Source organism: Lissotriton vulgaris, chromosome 4_1 (assembly GCF_964263255.1).
Source record: "Lissotriton vulgaris chromosome 4_1, aLisVul1.2, whole genome shotgun sequence".
NCBI classification, from domain to species: domain Eukaryota; kingdom Metazoa; phylum Chordata; class Amphibia; order Caudata; family Salamandridae; genus Lissotriton; species Lissotriton vulgaris.
The window spans coordinates 1517512111-1517528478 of NC_141691.1; the positions used below are offsets into that span (position 1 = coordinate 1517512111).

The following is a 16368-nucleotide window of genomic DNA, read 5'->3' on the forward strand; positions in this document are numbered from 1 at the left end:
AGCTGCTTCAAAAACTGAGTGAGTGGCCCTGTCCACCCAATCAAGCATCCCCTGCAGAGTCACAAAGTCTATGGCTGACCTGGTGTCAGGTGCTCGCGGCTCGCTCCTGGCCCAGCCCTTCAGTGCAGACCTTATTAAGAAGGACTTGGTAGGATCTAACTGCCCCTCAACCTAGCGTGGTGGCTGATTGCTGACAAGTGTCCTGCTATCACGGTTGTGACTACCCCTGGTCTTTGGCCCGCATTATGAAGTCCTGAGTCCTGTTCTCAAGGGAAGGCCTCCCTTGATCCTAAGCACTGGTTACTGCGCAGAACTTCTCCACACCCGCCCAGTACCGCTTGATCGTCCGAGGTGCCAAGGACAGCTCGCCCAGCCCCCTCAAGCGCCTTTCAGATTCAGTAGAAACCACAGATGTGCTGGGAAAGGGGTCATCACCTCCCTTGCTCGCGGCCAATTCTCCTGAAACCTGTACCACTGAAAGCGAGAAAGAGCGTCAGCCGCTGTGTTTTGCACTCCTTGTATATGACGCGCTCTACACTCAACGTTGTTCACCAGGCACACCCTCACCAGCTCCCTGAGTAAGCACAAGACTAGCGGGCAGGACGCTGAATGTAAATTGATGGCTTGTACCACCGCCAGATTGTCTGACTCGAACAGGACCCTACGTGCCGCCAGCGCTGCAGGCCACAGGTGGAACGCCACTACTATCGGGAAGAGTTCCAGGACAGTAATGTTCGCTGTGATCTTCTTCTTACGCCACACATTGGGTCATCTCTGCGCGCACCACTCAGTGTCCAAGATGACCCCGAAGCCTTCTCTTCCTGACGCATCCGTGAAAAAAAGCGAGGTCCGGAGATCATGCCCAAGGTGCCCTCCAAACCAATGAAACATTGAAGTCTACCAAGAAGCTTGCCCACATTCTTAAGTCATCCTTCATCCCTCTACTGAGTCTGACTAGGTGGTACATCCTGGTGACCTTAGCTGTAGCCCTGGCAATTCTGGGTGCAAAGACCCTCCCTGCCGGTATGATTTTGGCGGCAAAATTAAGTTTGCCCAGTAAGCCTTGCAAGAAACCTAGTGTCACTGTCACCTTCTCCTGAACCAAAGCTGCCTGGATGTGCTGCACAAGGTCCCGAACCATGTCCGCTGGTAATCTGGATTCACCTGCCACTGTATCAATCTCAATCCCTAAAAAAGTCAACAGTTGCGCCGGACACACAGTCTTGCCAGGCATCAGAGGGACCCCTAGGTGCGCATCCAGTAACTCAAAATCCCACAGGGCCTCGCTACACTCCTGTGACCCATCACACCCGATGGAAAGGAAATCGTCCAGGTAGTGAGACACCCCTCGGTCCTCGTAGCTTGACTGAAGCGCCCACTGAAGGAAGCTGCTGAAAGCCTCAAAGTGCGCGCATGACACTGCACAACCCATGGGCATGCATCAGTCATAAAAGTACTGGCCCTCTAGCTTGAAACCTAGCAGGTGTTGGCTGCTTGGATGCAATGGTAGTAACCGAAATGCCGACTCAATGTCCACCTTGGCTAACCAGGCCCCCCTGCCTGTTCTCCTGACTAAATCCAAAGCTACGTCCAGAGTACAGTACGTGACCGAGCAAGTGTCTTCCTCGAAACCATGGTTGACAGAGGCCCCATCAGGCTGAGAGAGGTTGTGAATTCAGCAGAAAGCCCCAGGCTCCTTCTTGGGAACCACTCCCAGAGGAAACACCGCAAAATTGTCCAAGGGTGGCCTTGAAAACGGGCCCGCCACTCTCCCCAGTAACCTCTCCTTCTCCACTTTGGCCCTGACCACATCCAGTTGATCCTTGACTTACCTAAGATTGTCCGCCTCCCTGGGCCCTTCAGGTCCCACGTAAGGTATTCTGAAACCTTCACTAAACCTCTCCAGTAGCAACTGACTGTCAAGCGTGAGCAGGTACTTTCTCAAGAGAGGAAACAGGTTTGACATGACCACTGGCGAAGGGCCCTTCACTGCACCCTCAATGATGTCAAGCTGTCCTGTGGAGGGAACCAAAGTAGGGGGTGGGGGGGCGGGTTCTGTTTATTGACCGCTGCCTAACTAAACAAGGAATGGGGAGGGGTGGGAGAGGAGGGGAACCTCAGACGCCCTTACTAACTTCCTGCATCCTGCTTACTTTTGGGGGTGCCCCCTTGCTGAGAGTGGCAAGAAGCTGCCAGGTGCAGTTTTTTTTGTTTGTTTTGACTTTAAGGCCATTCTTAACTAAGTCTGTGTTTTTTCCTTTAGGTCCTTTTCCCTCACTGTGATTTCTTTTGTGAACTGCAGTTATATACCTTTATATTTGGGATCATCTCCCATTTCACCAATTGAAAAATTTGACCGATCTGCTTATTAAGATGTATAGATTTTTCCTCGATATTGAAAACTTCCCTCATTATATCTTTATTCTGATTCTTATTAATTTTACAAGGGAGTCCTTTGAATTTCAAATGAAGAGTTTACAAGTTAAGTACTTTTTCTGGATCTACCTTCTTTAATGACTCTGTGAGACTTCTTTTTTTCATTTCACATTGTCTTTTATTGTTTTCCCAAACATATAACATAAAAAGTATAAACCATCAGCGCATAGTCGTACAAGGTTGCAGCCACATTGGCTATGTTATCAGTGGTACAGTTTCACAGTATATACGTTTGGCTGCCCTCCCTATCCATGGTCCAATTTAAAAAGAAAAGAAAGGGGAGGGATTTAGCTAGGAAGGAAACCAAGATAGCATACAGAAGGTTAAATTGTTCACGTCGGAGTCTTGAGTTCTTTGGGGATGTGATGTAGAGCCATTTGTTTAAACTTCTTTTACACAGATGTTCCAGACTTTTCACTAGGAGTTTTCCGTTTTCATTTTGAGCATAAATGTAATGATTTGTGAAGAGCCGTCTATTCTTAAGTAGTATCCCGAAGAGGTTATATCCTAGTCTATCAGATAGGAGATCTTACGATAGCTGAATGGATTACATGTGGGGTGGAATCTAGGGCATCTTCCATTAATGACAGTTAGATTGAATGCTTAGTGGCTAAATCTAAATCTTTACCCCTCTTGTTTGACTGCACTGCATAGACATTCAGGGCTGAAACACTGATACTTCCCCTTTATAAGAATACTTTAAATTATTTATATTTAAATGCTGTAGTTTTGCCATTCATAATAGAGAAATTTCCTTTCTCGACCTCCCTATCGGGGTGGAGAATGGTCTTGTTTATACTTTGTACCTTAAAATCTGACTTTACCAACAGAGAGGATTTAAATGACAGTTCATTTGAATGTTACCATAATTTTCGTATTGGCTCTCAAACTTACGTTATCACTTATTGTTGGACTTGGCCCTATCTGCAGGGTCATCCTCATATTTTTTGCCTTTCCCTCCTATATGTCCTTGCTGAAATTGTTTTTATTGGGCTTGGGACTCTGTTCCCTTTACCACTGCTACCCATTGCTAAAGTGCTTGTGCTCTCTCCTTGAAACATGGTGAAAAGGGCTTATACACAACTGACATATTTAATTTACTTGTACGCCCCTAGTAAAGTGGTACTAAACGCTCAGAGGGCCTATAAATCAAATGCTACTTGTGAGCCCGCAGCCATTATTGTGTCACACACTTAAGTAGCCTACTCAACATGCCTAAGGCCAACAATTGCAGTGTGTGCGTGCAGTTTTAAACTGCAATTTTGACCTGGCAAAATAAACCTTTGCCAAGCATAAACCACCTGGTATTTTAATAAATATAAGTCACACCATGAGGCCCTACACAGCCCACAGGACAGGGTGCAATGTATTTAAAAAGTGGAACATGTAATTTTATGTGTTTCATGTCCTAGTAATGAAAAGCCCCTAAATTTCTTTTCACTACTGCAAAACAAACTGCTATCTCAGAACAAAGGAGACAACTCAGGTGGAAGTTAGAGGAGAGGCATGCGACGGAGAGAAAGAAAGGACTATCATGCTGGGAACTCAATGAGAGAACAGAGCAGGGTGCTCTCCACCTGTGGACGGGATAGGTAGAGCTTTGCTCAGAGAGGAGTCCGAGGCAGAAGGAAGGCATCTACCTAGAGTTCGAGCGTCACCAGATTGTAAGCATAGATGAGGGGCTGGTGATAAGGGATCAAGGTAGCCTGGAATATACTGATGGAGCAAGGTGGAAACAAACATTTTTGTATACCCCTTGTAAAACTAACTATCCGTAACAATAATATGTACTAAATGTGTGGTTTTGAAATGAACCAACATAGAATAGAATGCACACACACAAATACAAGTGGGAAACTAATTTGCATGAAATTGCCAAGCATAATTTACTAATTTGTCATATATTGTGTCATAAAGGGTACACATTTGTCATAATCTAATTGAGAATTGCATGAATGTGCTTTTTGTCTGTTTATTTGTGGCATAAATCATGAAAATTGGTAAGTAAAAACCTGCATATGTGTTGCTTAAAGCTAGGTAAATACTAAATGGGATATTATTAGAAGGGAATGGTAAACAGAAAGGCTTTATTTCATAAATGTACGTTTATTTGTTTCTGCAACAGTTCCTAAATTGAGGCCTGTGTGAGCAAACAAAATGGATGCTGACTGAAATTCCGAGGTGGCGGCCTAAGTACGCATGCACCAAATCGGAGATGCGAGATGCGAGCTGCCTGTGCCTGAGCAGTATGGGTCAAGGACAGCGTGGCCTGCCTCATGGGGCACATGCCAACTTTGGTGAAGTCAGCAAGTTAACTCGTGGGAATGGGACACCGGATAACAATTTAAAGGACACTTAGAAGGAAGTAAAAGTGCGAACAATAGCACCACTATTTTTTCTAGTCATGAGTTAGACTTTGCATAAATGGAACAGTAAAGCGATGAGGTGATGATCATCCAACTCTAAATTGACCAATCACTGACATTTTAGGACATAAGAGTTACGAATTTAGATAGATAAGTTAGTGAAAAAGGGTATACAAGAGGACATTTGGGACATTGAGAAAGCTTGCTTTTCAACCTGATCTTTGCACCCCGAGATGCTGTCGGTCTGTGCAATTTTTCTTATGGCGCAGGGATTTTGACATTTTTTTTAACTTTAAATTTGGAATGGGTGCGAAGTCCTATGAGAAGGGAACGTCGAGAGAGATAGAGAGATGTTTCTTTGTTAACCCATTCACCCACCAACCCATCCATCCACCCATCCATCCATCCATCCACCAACCAACCCATCCATCCACCAACCAACCCATCCATCCACCAACCCATCCATCTACCCAAAAGAATCTAACTTGTTTAAGCCATCAAAGTGATGATTAATCTTGGCAATCAATACATTTAGTATAGAAATATGTGGCAGCCACCTTGGTCATTGTTAAGGGTTCATCCTCTAAACCAGAGACTCTTTACAGTAGCTTCTAGCAAAACAGAATATGTTGTTTATCTCAATCACCTTTAATCTACTGATTTTTCCATTCTCTTTCCTTTCCAAAATGCATGTTCTTGATGCTGGGTGCGTAGTAATGACTACCATAACTTTCTGTCATTTTTCTCATGGTTAATGGCTTCCGTTTATTTGCCACCAATGCTTCCTAAGGTCTTTGTTTCAAAGTTCCTTTCCTTTCTGTAAAAGTCATAATTGTAACGCCCCTGCTTTTCCCCAAGCCAAGACCGAACATCAACTTTGGTGTGAAATCCTCCTTTGAGGTGATAAGACATAACTCACAGTGTGCTCTAAGAAGTGGTAACTTTGAGAGGGAAACGCAGGCAATATTGATGATTTTCATCTGTCCCTTCCTTGACCCCCCTCCCAGTACCTTTCTTGAGCGAGAGATAATTTCAGTGCTATGAGATTTTCCTACCGCTCCTTCGATAGCTCAGTTGGTAGAGCGGAGGAGTGTAGCATTTATTCGGGCATCCTTAGGTCACTGGTTCAAATCCGGCTCGAAAGACTTTGTGGTTTAATTTCCATGTCATTTGCTTTTAATCAACAATACCTTCCATTGATTATGATAAAACCCCCGAGCTCCGAAAAATACTGGAAAAGAAGTGTACTCTATCGGCTTTCAAAGGGAATTGATGACATAGTCATCACTAGGAGAGGTGTGATCAGATCTACTACCAAAGCATTGCATTAATATGTTTGCCCTTGGCAGACTTCCAATTGCAATGCACCAAGGTAGCTGCTTGTTAGCCAATCACACTATGACTTGCCTTCAGTTTGAGTGTCCACCGATGGGCAAGAGGGAATATCCAATGGAATCATCTCCTGAAAGGCTGGGCAAGCTGGAAAGTAGACCAATAGTTTACACATTTGGGGAAATCCTGAGAAGTTTTGCATTCCAAACTGAGCAGATAAAAGCCCTGCCGGAGAATCGAACCCTGATTGAACTAAATATATGCTCCATGAAGACAGTCCACACGTAAGGTGTGAGCAATTTCATGCCTGACACTTTACATTCTAGTCTCAATCGAGACTGCAGTCCGTAGGCTTAAGAGTCTCCTTGCATCCAGCAAAACATTTGAGCACAGTACAGGGGATGTAGCTCAGTGGTAGAGCGCATGCTTCGCATGTATGAGCACCCGGGTTCAATCCCCGGCATCTCTAGGAGTCTCTGTTCTGTATCTCGGCTTTTTCCAGAAGGCTAGCTTGCCATCTTGTGGAAAGTAGAGGTTTTTCAGGCAGTTGGGGGTCAGAACCCCACTGAAATAGTTTGCTTTGAAAAATTGTTTGAAATAGGTATAGTTTCCACATTTCAAGAAAATCTTAGCATTTTGCTTGCCAACGTTTATTGGTCGGAATAACGTTGAAACAGGAAAGCTCTAACTGCAAACTATGGGGTTTATTTGTGCCCTTCAACGCGTGCATCTGCTTTATTTCGATCTGTAAGTGCTTCGTGTTGAAATTTTACTTTTTGTGGCGATGCTCTTGGCACAAAAAGTTAAATATCAACACGAAGCACTTACAGATCAAAATAAAGCAGGTGCACGCGTTGAAGGGCACAATCAGGGGTTCTGTGCACAAGCAGGGCTTGCAAGTATTCGCCTTTGCCAATCCTGGGAGGCATTGACAAACAAAGATAAAACATATGGGAATCAATAACAGCTTTGAAATTCATTGGCATCATCATTCAGTTTGCTGGATGACATGTGCAGGAATGACACAGGCGGGCGGAGTGCGAGAAAGCAGCAGAGATGAGCCCGTGGGAGACCAAAAATAATAATTTAAAAATGCAGCAAGGACTGGGGAAAGAAAAGGAATGCTTGAGTAGATGGATAGAGCTCGAGGGAGGTGGGTAGCTGTTTTAGGGGGCAAAGCAGCATACAAAGAAGAGAGTTTGAAAAACCATGCACTCTCACAGAGTGCTAAAAGAAATATGTTGTCCCCTCAATGTGATCAGTGGAAGAATACAAGTAACCCAATCAAATAGATGGTAAAGAGGTTGTACACGAAGGAAGGGATAAATACAAGAAGAAAACGTATTTCGTGTGCGTATTCCACAAAATGGTGGAATCTTCCTAGATAAATACGCATGACAAACAACCATTATCTCGTATCTGCACCGACATTACAAATAATGAGACGGACAAATGTAAAATAGAAAATGACAGTTTTGGACAGAAGACGCACATTTCAGGTAACTTACCTATTTCAAAATCTGTCCACAGGGTCACGGCTGCTCACATCAACAACACAGACACAAATGGCTGCAGACACGGTCGGCAATACGATATATACCCCCACACCCCCCAATCACTGGGGGCTAAGCGTTAGATCCGGGATCACGCTTTGGCTGTAAACATTTTAAACGTGTGGTAGGGCACAAACATCGCATTGTCATGTCGCGCGATGTAACGTCTGCGATGTGACATGCTATCCAATTAGAATGCCGCATTGGCGTCGCAACAACGTGCAATGCAAACATTGCCGCTGTGATCGCCGTTGCGATGTAACTGCCGCACTGTAAACGCGCGCAAATTTTTTTTTACGCGATGGCTCGTCATACAACCGTTCTAAAGACACATCCATCATGCGCTGCACTTGATATTTGGTCAAGGTTGTACCGACTGCGTGTATAAGCAGGTAACCCTCGCTAGCGGGGCGCAGCACCAGGTATCTCGAGACTAGGTGCACTGGACAATACTTAGCGATCTCCAGTTTGTTCAACACTATCACTTTCCTTGCCCCTGTCTGGTCTGTTTTCGATCTCCGCAGCCTTAAGGTCAGGACCTCCTCTGTCAGTACTGCATCCTGTCTGGACAAGGCCACACCTGCCGTGCCCTGTTTAGATTTCGCTACCAGCTCCCCCATTAGAAATGCTCTGAAGAAAGCCAACCCAAAAGTTGCAGAGAAAAGAGCTGCTTCAAAAACTGAGTGAGTGGCCCTGTCCACCCAATCAAGCATCCCCTGCAGAGTCACAAAGTCTATGGCTGACCTGGTGTCAGGTGCTCGCGGCTCGCTCCTGGCCCAGCCCTTCAGTGCAGACCTTATTAAGAAGGACTTGGTAGGATCTAACTGCCCCCTCAACCTAGCGTGGTGGCTGATTGCTGACAAGTGTCCTGCTATCACGGTTGTGACTACCCCTGGTCTTTGGCCCGCATTATGAAGTCCTGAGTCCTGTTCTCAAGGGAAGGCCTCCCTTGATCCTAAGCACTGGTTACTGCGCAGAACTTCTCCACACCCGCCCAGTACCGCTTGATCGTCCGAGGTGCCAAGGACAGCTCGCCCAGCCCCCTCAAGCGCCTTTCAGATTCAGTAGAAACCACAGATGTGCTGGGAAAGGGGTCATCACCTCCCTTGCTCGCGGCCAATTCTCCTGAAACCTGTACCACTGAAAGCGAGAAAGAGCGTCAGCCGCTGTGTTTTGCACTCCTTGTATATGACGCGCTCTACACTCAACGTTGTTCACCAGGCACACCCTCACCAGCTCCCTGAGTAAGCACAAGACTAGCGGGCAGGACGCTGAATGTAAATTGATGGCTTGTACCACCGCCAGATTGTCTGACTCGAACAGGACCCTACGTGCCGCCAGCGCTGCAGGCCACAGGTGGAACGCCACTACTATCGGGAAGAGTTCCAGGACAGTAATGTTCGCTGTGATCTTCTTCTTACGCCACACATTGGGTCATCTCTGCGCGCACCACTCAGTGTCCAAGATGACCCCGAAGCCTTCTCTTCCTGACGCATCCGTGAAAAAAAGCGAGGTCCGGAGATCATGCCCAAGGTGCCCTCCAAACCAATGAAACATTGAAGTCTACCAAGAAGCTTGCCCACATTCTTAAGTCATCCTTCATCCCTCTACTGAGTCTGACTAGGTGGTACATCCTGGTGACCTTAGCTGTAGCCCTGGCAATTCTGGGTGCAAAGACCCTCCCTGCCGGTATGATTTTGGCGGCAAAATTAAGTTTGCCCAGTAAGCCTTGCAAGAAACCTAGTGTCACTGTCACCTTCTCCTGAACCAAAGCTGCCTGGATGTGCTGCACAAGGTCCCGAACCATGTCCGCTGGTAATCTGGATTCACCTGCCACTGTATCAATCTCAATCCCTAAAAAAGTCAACAGTTGCGCCGGACACACAGTCTTGCCAGGCATCAGAGGGACCCCTAGGTGCGCATCCAGTAACTCAAAATCCCACAGGGCCTCGCTACACTCCTGTGACCCATCACACCCGATGGAAAGGAAATCGTCCAGGTAGTGAGACACCCCTCGGTCCTCGTAGCTTGACTGAAGCGCCCACTGAAGGAAGCTGCTGAAAGCCTCAAAGTGCGCGCATGACACTGCACAACCCATGGGCATGCATCAGTCATAAAAGTACTGGCCCTCTAGCTTGAAACCTAGCAGGTGTTGGCTGCTTGGATGCAATGGTAGTAACCGAAATGCCGACTCAATGTCCACCTTGGCTAACCAGGCCCCCCTGCCTGTTCTCCTGAATAAATCCAAAGCTACGTCCAGAGTACAGTACGTGACCGAGCAAGTGTCTTCCTCGAAACCATGGTTGACAGAGGCCCCATCAGGCTGAGAGAGGTTGTGAATTCAGCAGAAAGCCCCAGGCTCCTTCTTGGGAACCACTCCCAGAGGAAACACCGCAAAATTGTCCAAGGGTGGCCTTGAAAACGGGCCCGCCACTCTCCCCAGTAACCTCTCCTTCTCCACTTTGGCCCTGACCACATCCAGTTGATCCTTGACTTACCTAAGATTGTCCGCCTCCCTGGGCCCTTCAGGTCCCACGTAAGGTATTCTGAAACCTTCACTAAACCTCTCCAGTAGCAACTGACTGTCAAGCGTGAGCAGGTACTTTCTCAAGAGAGGAAACAGGTTTGACATGACCACTGGCGAAGGGCCCTTCACTGCACCCTCAATGATGTCAAGCTGTCCTGTGGAGGGAACCAAAGTAGGGGGTGGGGGGGCGGGTTCTGTTTATTGACCGCTGCCTAACTAAACAAGGAATGGGGAGGGGTGGGAGAGGAGGGGAACCTCAGACGCCCTTACTAACTTCCTGCATCCTGCTTACTTTTGGGGGTGCCCCCTTGCTGAGAGTGGCAAGAAGCTGCCAGGTGCAGTTTTTTTTGTTTGTTTTGACTTTAAGGCCATTCTTAACTAAGTCTGTGTTTTTTCCTTTAGGTCCTTTTCCCTCACTGTGATTTCTTTTGTGAACTGCAGTTATATACCTTTATATTTGGGATCATCTCCCATTTCACCAATTGAAAAATTTGACCGATCTGCTTATTAAGATGTATAGATTTTTCCTCGATATTGAAAACTTCCCTCATTATATCTTTATTCTGATTCTTATTAATTTTACAAGGGAGTCCTTTGAATTTCAAATGAAGAGTTTACAAGTTAAGTACTTTTTCTGGATCTACCTTCTTTAATGACTCTGTGAGACTTCTTTTTTTCATTTCACATTGTCTTTTATTGTTTTCCCAAGCATATAACATAAAAAGTATAAACCATCAGCGCATAGTCGTACAAGGTTGCAGCCACATTGGCTATGTTATCAGTGGTACAGTTTCACAGTATATACGTTTGGCTGCCCTCCCTATCCATGGTCCAATTTAAAAAGAAAAGAAAGGGGAGGGATTTAGCTAGGAAGGAAACCAAGATAGCATACAGAAGGTTACATTGTTCACGTCGGAGTCTTGAGTTCTTTGGGGATGTGATGTAGAGCCATTTGTTTAAACTTCTTTTACACAGATGTTCCAGACTTTTCACTAGGAGTTTTCCGTTTTCATTTTGAGCATAAATGTAATGATTTGTGAAGAGCCGTCTATTCTTAAGTAGTATCCGAAGAGGTTATATCCTAGTCTATCAGATAGGAGATCTTACGATAGCTGAATGGATTACATGTGGGGTGGAATCTAGGGCATCTTCCATTAATGACAGTTAGATTGAATGCTTAGTGGCTAAATCTAAATCTTTACCCCTCTTGTTTGACTGCACTGCATAGACATTCAGGGCTGAAACACTGATACTTCCCCTTTATAAGAATACTTTAAATTATTTATATTTAAATGCTGTAGTTTTGCCATTCATAATAGATAAATTTCCTTTCTCGACCTCCCTATCGGGGTGGAGAATGGTCTTGTTTATACTTTGTACCTTAAAATCTGACTTTACCAACAGAGAGGATTTAAATGACAGTTCATTTGAATGTTACCATAATTTTCGTATTGGCTCTCAAACTTACGTTATCACTTATTGTTGGACTTGGCCCTATCTGCAGGGTCATCCTCATATTTTTTGCCTTTCCCTCCTATATGTCCTTGCTGAAATTGTTTTTATTGGGCTTGGGACTCTGTTCCCTTTACCACTGCTACCCATTGCTAAAGTGCTTGTGCTCTCTCCTTGAAACATGGTGAAAAGGGCTTATACACAACTGACATATTTAATTTACTTGTACGCCCCTAGTAAAGTGGTACTAAACGCTCAGAGGGCCTATAAATCAAATGCTACTTGTGAGCCCGCAGCCATTATTGTGTCACACACTTAAGTAGCCTACTCAACATGCCTAAGGCCAACAATTGCAGTGTGTGCGTGCAGTTTTAAACTGCAATTTTGACCTGGCAAAATAAACCTTTGCCAAGCATAAACCACCTGGTATTTTAATAAATATAAGTCACACCATGAGGCCCTACACAGCCCACAGGACAGGGTGCAATGTATTTAAAAAGTGGAACATGTAATTTTATGTGTTTCATGTCCTAGTAATGAAAAGCCCCTAAATTTCTTTTCACTACTGCAAAACAAACTGCTATCTCAGAACAAAGGAGACAACTCAGGTGGAAGTTAGAGGAGAGGCATGCGACGGAGAGAAAGAAAGGACTATCATGCTGGGAACTCAATGAGAGAACAGAGCAGGGTGCTCTCCACCTGTGGACGGGATAGGTAGAGCTTTGCTCAGAGAGGAGTCCGAGGCAGAAGGAAGGCATCTACCTAGAGTTCGAGCGTCACCAGATTGTAAGCATAGATGAGGGGCTGGTGATAAGGGATCAAGGTAGCCTGGAATATACTGATGGAGCAAGGTGGAAACAAACATTTTTGTATACCCCTTGTAAAACTAAATATCCGTAACAATAATATGTACTAAATGTGTGGTTTTGAAATGAACCAACATAGAATAGAATGCACACACACAAATACAAGTGGGAAACTAATTTGCATGAAATTGCCAAGCATAATTTACTAATTTGTCATATATTGTGTCATAAAGGGTACACATTTGTCATAATCTAATTGAGAATTGCATGAATGTGCTTTTTGTCTGTTTATTTGTGGCATAAATCATGAAAATTGGTAAGTAAAAACCTGCATATGTGTTGCTTAAAGCTAGGTAAATACTAAATGGGATATTATTAGAAGGGAATGGTAAACAGAAAGGCTTTATTTCATAAATGTACGTTTATTTGTTTCTGCAACAGTTCCTAAATTGAGGCCTGTGTGAGCAAACAAAATGGATGCTGACTGAAATTCCGAGGTGGCGGCCTAAGTACGCATGCACCAAATCGGAGATGCGAGATGCGAGCTGCCTGTGCCTGAGCAGTATGGGTCAAGGACAGCGTGGCCTGCCTCATGGGGCACATGCCAACTTTGGTGAAGTCAGCAAGTTAACTCGTGGGAATGGGACACCGGATAACAATTTAAAGGACACTTAGAAGGAAGTAAAAGTGCGAACAATAGCACCACTATTTTTTCTAGTCATGAGTTAGACTTTGCATAAATGGAACAGTAAAGCGATGAGGTGATGATCATCCAACTCTAAATTGACCAATCACTGTCATTTTAGGACATAAGAGTTACGAATTTAGATAGATAAGTTAGTGAAAAAGGGTATACAAGAGGACATTTGGGACATTGAGAAAGCTTGCTTTTCAACCTGATCTTTGCACCCCGAGATGCTGTCGGTCTGTGCAATTTTTCTTATGGCGCAGGGATTTTGACATTTTTTTTAACTTTAAATTTGGAATGGGTGCGAAGTCCTATGAGAAGGGAACGTCGAGAGAGATAGAGAGATGTTTCTTTGGGAACTATTTTGTTTTGTGCTGATGTCTGCGTCTCTACATTTGGGTAATATACGTTTTTCATATTTTCCTAAAATTGCCATGCTTAAAATAAATGTTTTGAATTTAACCTTTCTTTCAGGATTATTAATGCATAACTGAATTGTTTCCTTTAAGAAAAACGTAGAGATCATGCTAGGAGATTTAATCTCTAAATAAAAATTTTATAAATGGACAAATAAGCAGGTCTTGTTGTCCTTTAGTTAACTTTTACTAGCTGATCCATCGAGAAAAATTAATAGTGGGGTGTTTTAAATCTTTCCTTTAGAAAACCATGGTATTGAAATAAAACTGCAGTTGTAAATAATGTGTAAGATTTTAGTTTAGGCACTCCGCTATAGCACCGCTGCTCATTTTAGATCTTCAATGAATCCTCTGAGTAGAATAAATGTGTGAGTGAATGAAGTGTAAGAGTTATGGGCGTAGTTGTGAGAAGATAGTAAATAACTCTGTGGGTTAAGGTCATGGTTTATGAAGAATTTTTGGAGCTGCTGTCTAAGGAACGCTTTGCTTTTATTATTGCTTGCTTTCTTCATAGATGCATGGTATATAGACAGTGTACGTACAATGTATATGAGGTCCAAATAAATTTTTACAAGTCAAACTTATTGTAGTACACCATACAATATTTCCTCAGTAAGTCTTTGGTCATTTGCACTCTTTCCTTCCCATGTAAACTTTTATTTATGAAAAGGCCCTATCGACATTGGCCCTTGAGACTGGAAACGCCAAAACAGTCAGTGCACAATTTGCCAACTCTGGCCACTGACATAGCTTTCCATGCCAATTCTGGTGCACCTGAAGATTGACATTCTCTGGGACAGGTTCTGCAAGTCAAACATGAAGCTGTACCTTTCAAAGTATGGAGAAAATTCCCCTTTATGGAAGGGTTCTAACACTTGTGCAGAGTACCACAGTAAGGCTTCATTGACTTCAATTGCCATGATTGGAGAAGGGACATTTCTATGCATCATTGATAGCCATTTCTCATGCATTGTAAAAAAAAATCCTGAATTGGTCCTCAACACTTCTTTGCTTATCAAGTGACAAGCATTTTAACAGGGAACATGTTGCAGTGCCAAAGTCACTAAAAGTGTCTCCTAGCCTACTCTCGAGGAGATGTTGTACATATACACCAATTATGCTGAACACTTGGTAGACAAGGGTGTTTCAAACTCTAAATGTTTGATTATGTCCACTACAGCAGTCATGTTTTCCTGTAAAAATATAAGAATGCAGTAGAATATACTTTTTTCACATCACTATCAATATGCACCCGAAGATCCTCAAATTTCTTCCCTTTTGCCTCATCACTAAGCAAAAATTCTGTAAAAGGTCGCCACATAGATAATATTGCATTCACAGCATCTAGGACTGAGAACCACCGACTAAATAACTCAGTTGGGATGACTTTCTTTGCTGACACACAAAACACAAAATGAGACATATTTGCGTTTACTTCCCACGCATAACGAAACAGTGCACCCGAATGGACTTCAAAATCGATAGCACTCTTCATTAACTCTGAAGTTTGTAAAGATGCTTTCAGCATACCATCTAGCAAGTGGCAAGGATCTCTTACAGGGAAACAATTCAGATCAGGTATTGCTTTTGACAGGTCATCACATAACTTTTTCATATAAGTAGGTGAATTGCTACAAATACAAACAATATCACTCCAATCGTTGCTAAACTTGGTAAGAACTTTCTGCAGCAGCATCCCATGTGACACTGCGTTGCATGTTTCCAGTACATCTAGATCTGCCATGATGGTACGTCTGTACCATCCATTTTTTGCAACACAAAATGTGATTAGCAGTGCCACTGCTGGGTCGTCACACATCACTGGCTTTTCATCAATGGTAACAGAGATCTTTAAATCACCTTAGAGTAACTTTGAAATATGATCAGTATCTAAAAGGAACACCTCTGGTAGGTATTTGTCATACATTTGTGTTGCTTTTGGTAACATTTTGCATGCTGGTGCACGCTTGCGGAACAAATTTCCAATCGGTCCATCGACTTGGTGTAAGCTGGTTCCATATTGCACTAGGGCACATACAAATTCATGTACTACATCCTTTTCCTCCTCATGTTTTCTTTTGAAGTGTGTCATTGTCTCAGCAAGAGACATCTGGCATAGGCTCTCACTATTTGGTGACTCTTTCAATTTCAAGTGGATTGTGGTGACAAGATGTTCAGCAATTCGGCTTGCAGTCTTCCCAGTTACTATTGGGACAGTCACTCTAAAAACCCTGCAAATTAACATCTTTTGCACATGCACGCACCCAATCATCAAATCTTTGTTTTACTGCACATAATCCTCTGCCGTCTTTATTCTGCAGGGCATGTTGTTCTGGGCAAACTAGATCAATACAAATAAATACTTAGAAACCAATCGCATACAGTTAAGAAAATAATGAGAGACAACATTTTCATGGTCTTCAGGATTTTACCAAACTTGTTCACGTTCATTGCCAAATAAAAGTTCCACATCTGAATGTGTTTTATTTGACCACCGGCAACCAGCGAGATAGATTAACAAATATAAATGATGCATCACTGCAGGCAGTGTGAAGTACCAGGAAGGACCCAAGAGACCATGAGAGATCCTGCCTAATGTACTCTGTCTTACTCAAAAGAAACTTTTTCATTTCATTTCAAAAATCTTTATTTCGATCACAGATCATAAAAGATACAGAACAGTATATACAATTAAAAGTTATTAAACAGAATGTGATCCAAATTTAAGAAAATTAGTTTAAATATTGAGTAAAACAGGGGAAAGAACCGCTGATGGTGTCCATTATACCAGT

General features: G+C 43.6%; 2 non-coding genes across 2 annotated transcripts; both read left to right on the top strand.

The window, feature by feature from the left end:
- The first annotated feature begins 5861 nt into the window (after positions 1 to 5861).
- Positions 5862 to 5947, top strand: TRNAY-GUA (transfer RNA tyrosine (anticodon GUA)). Its single transcript is given in 2 exon segments — positions 5862 to 5898; positions 5912 to 5947. It is a non-coding gene; the product is annotated as a tRNA-Tyr (tRNA).
- A 584-nt stretch (positions 5948 to 6531) lies between these two features.
- TRNAA-CGC (transfer RNA alanine (anticodon CGC)) lies at positions 6532 to 6603 on the top strand. Its single transcript has one exon. It is a non-coding gene; the product is annotated as a tRNA-Ala (tRNA).
- Positions 6604 to 16368: the final 9765 nt, after the last annotated feature.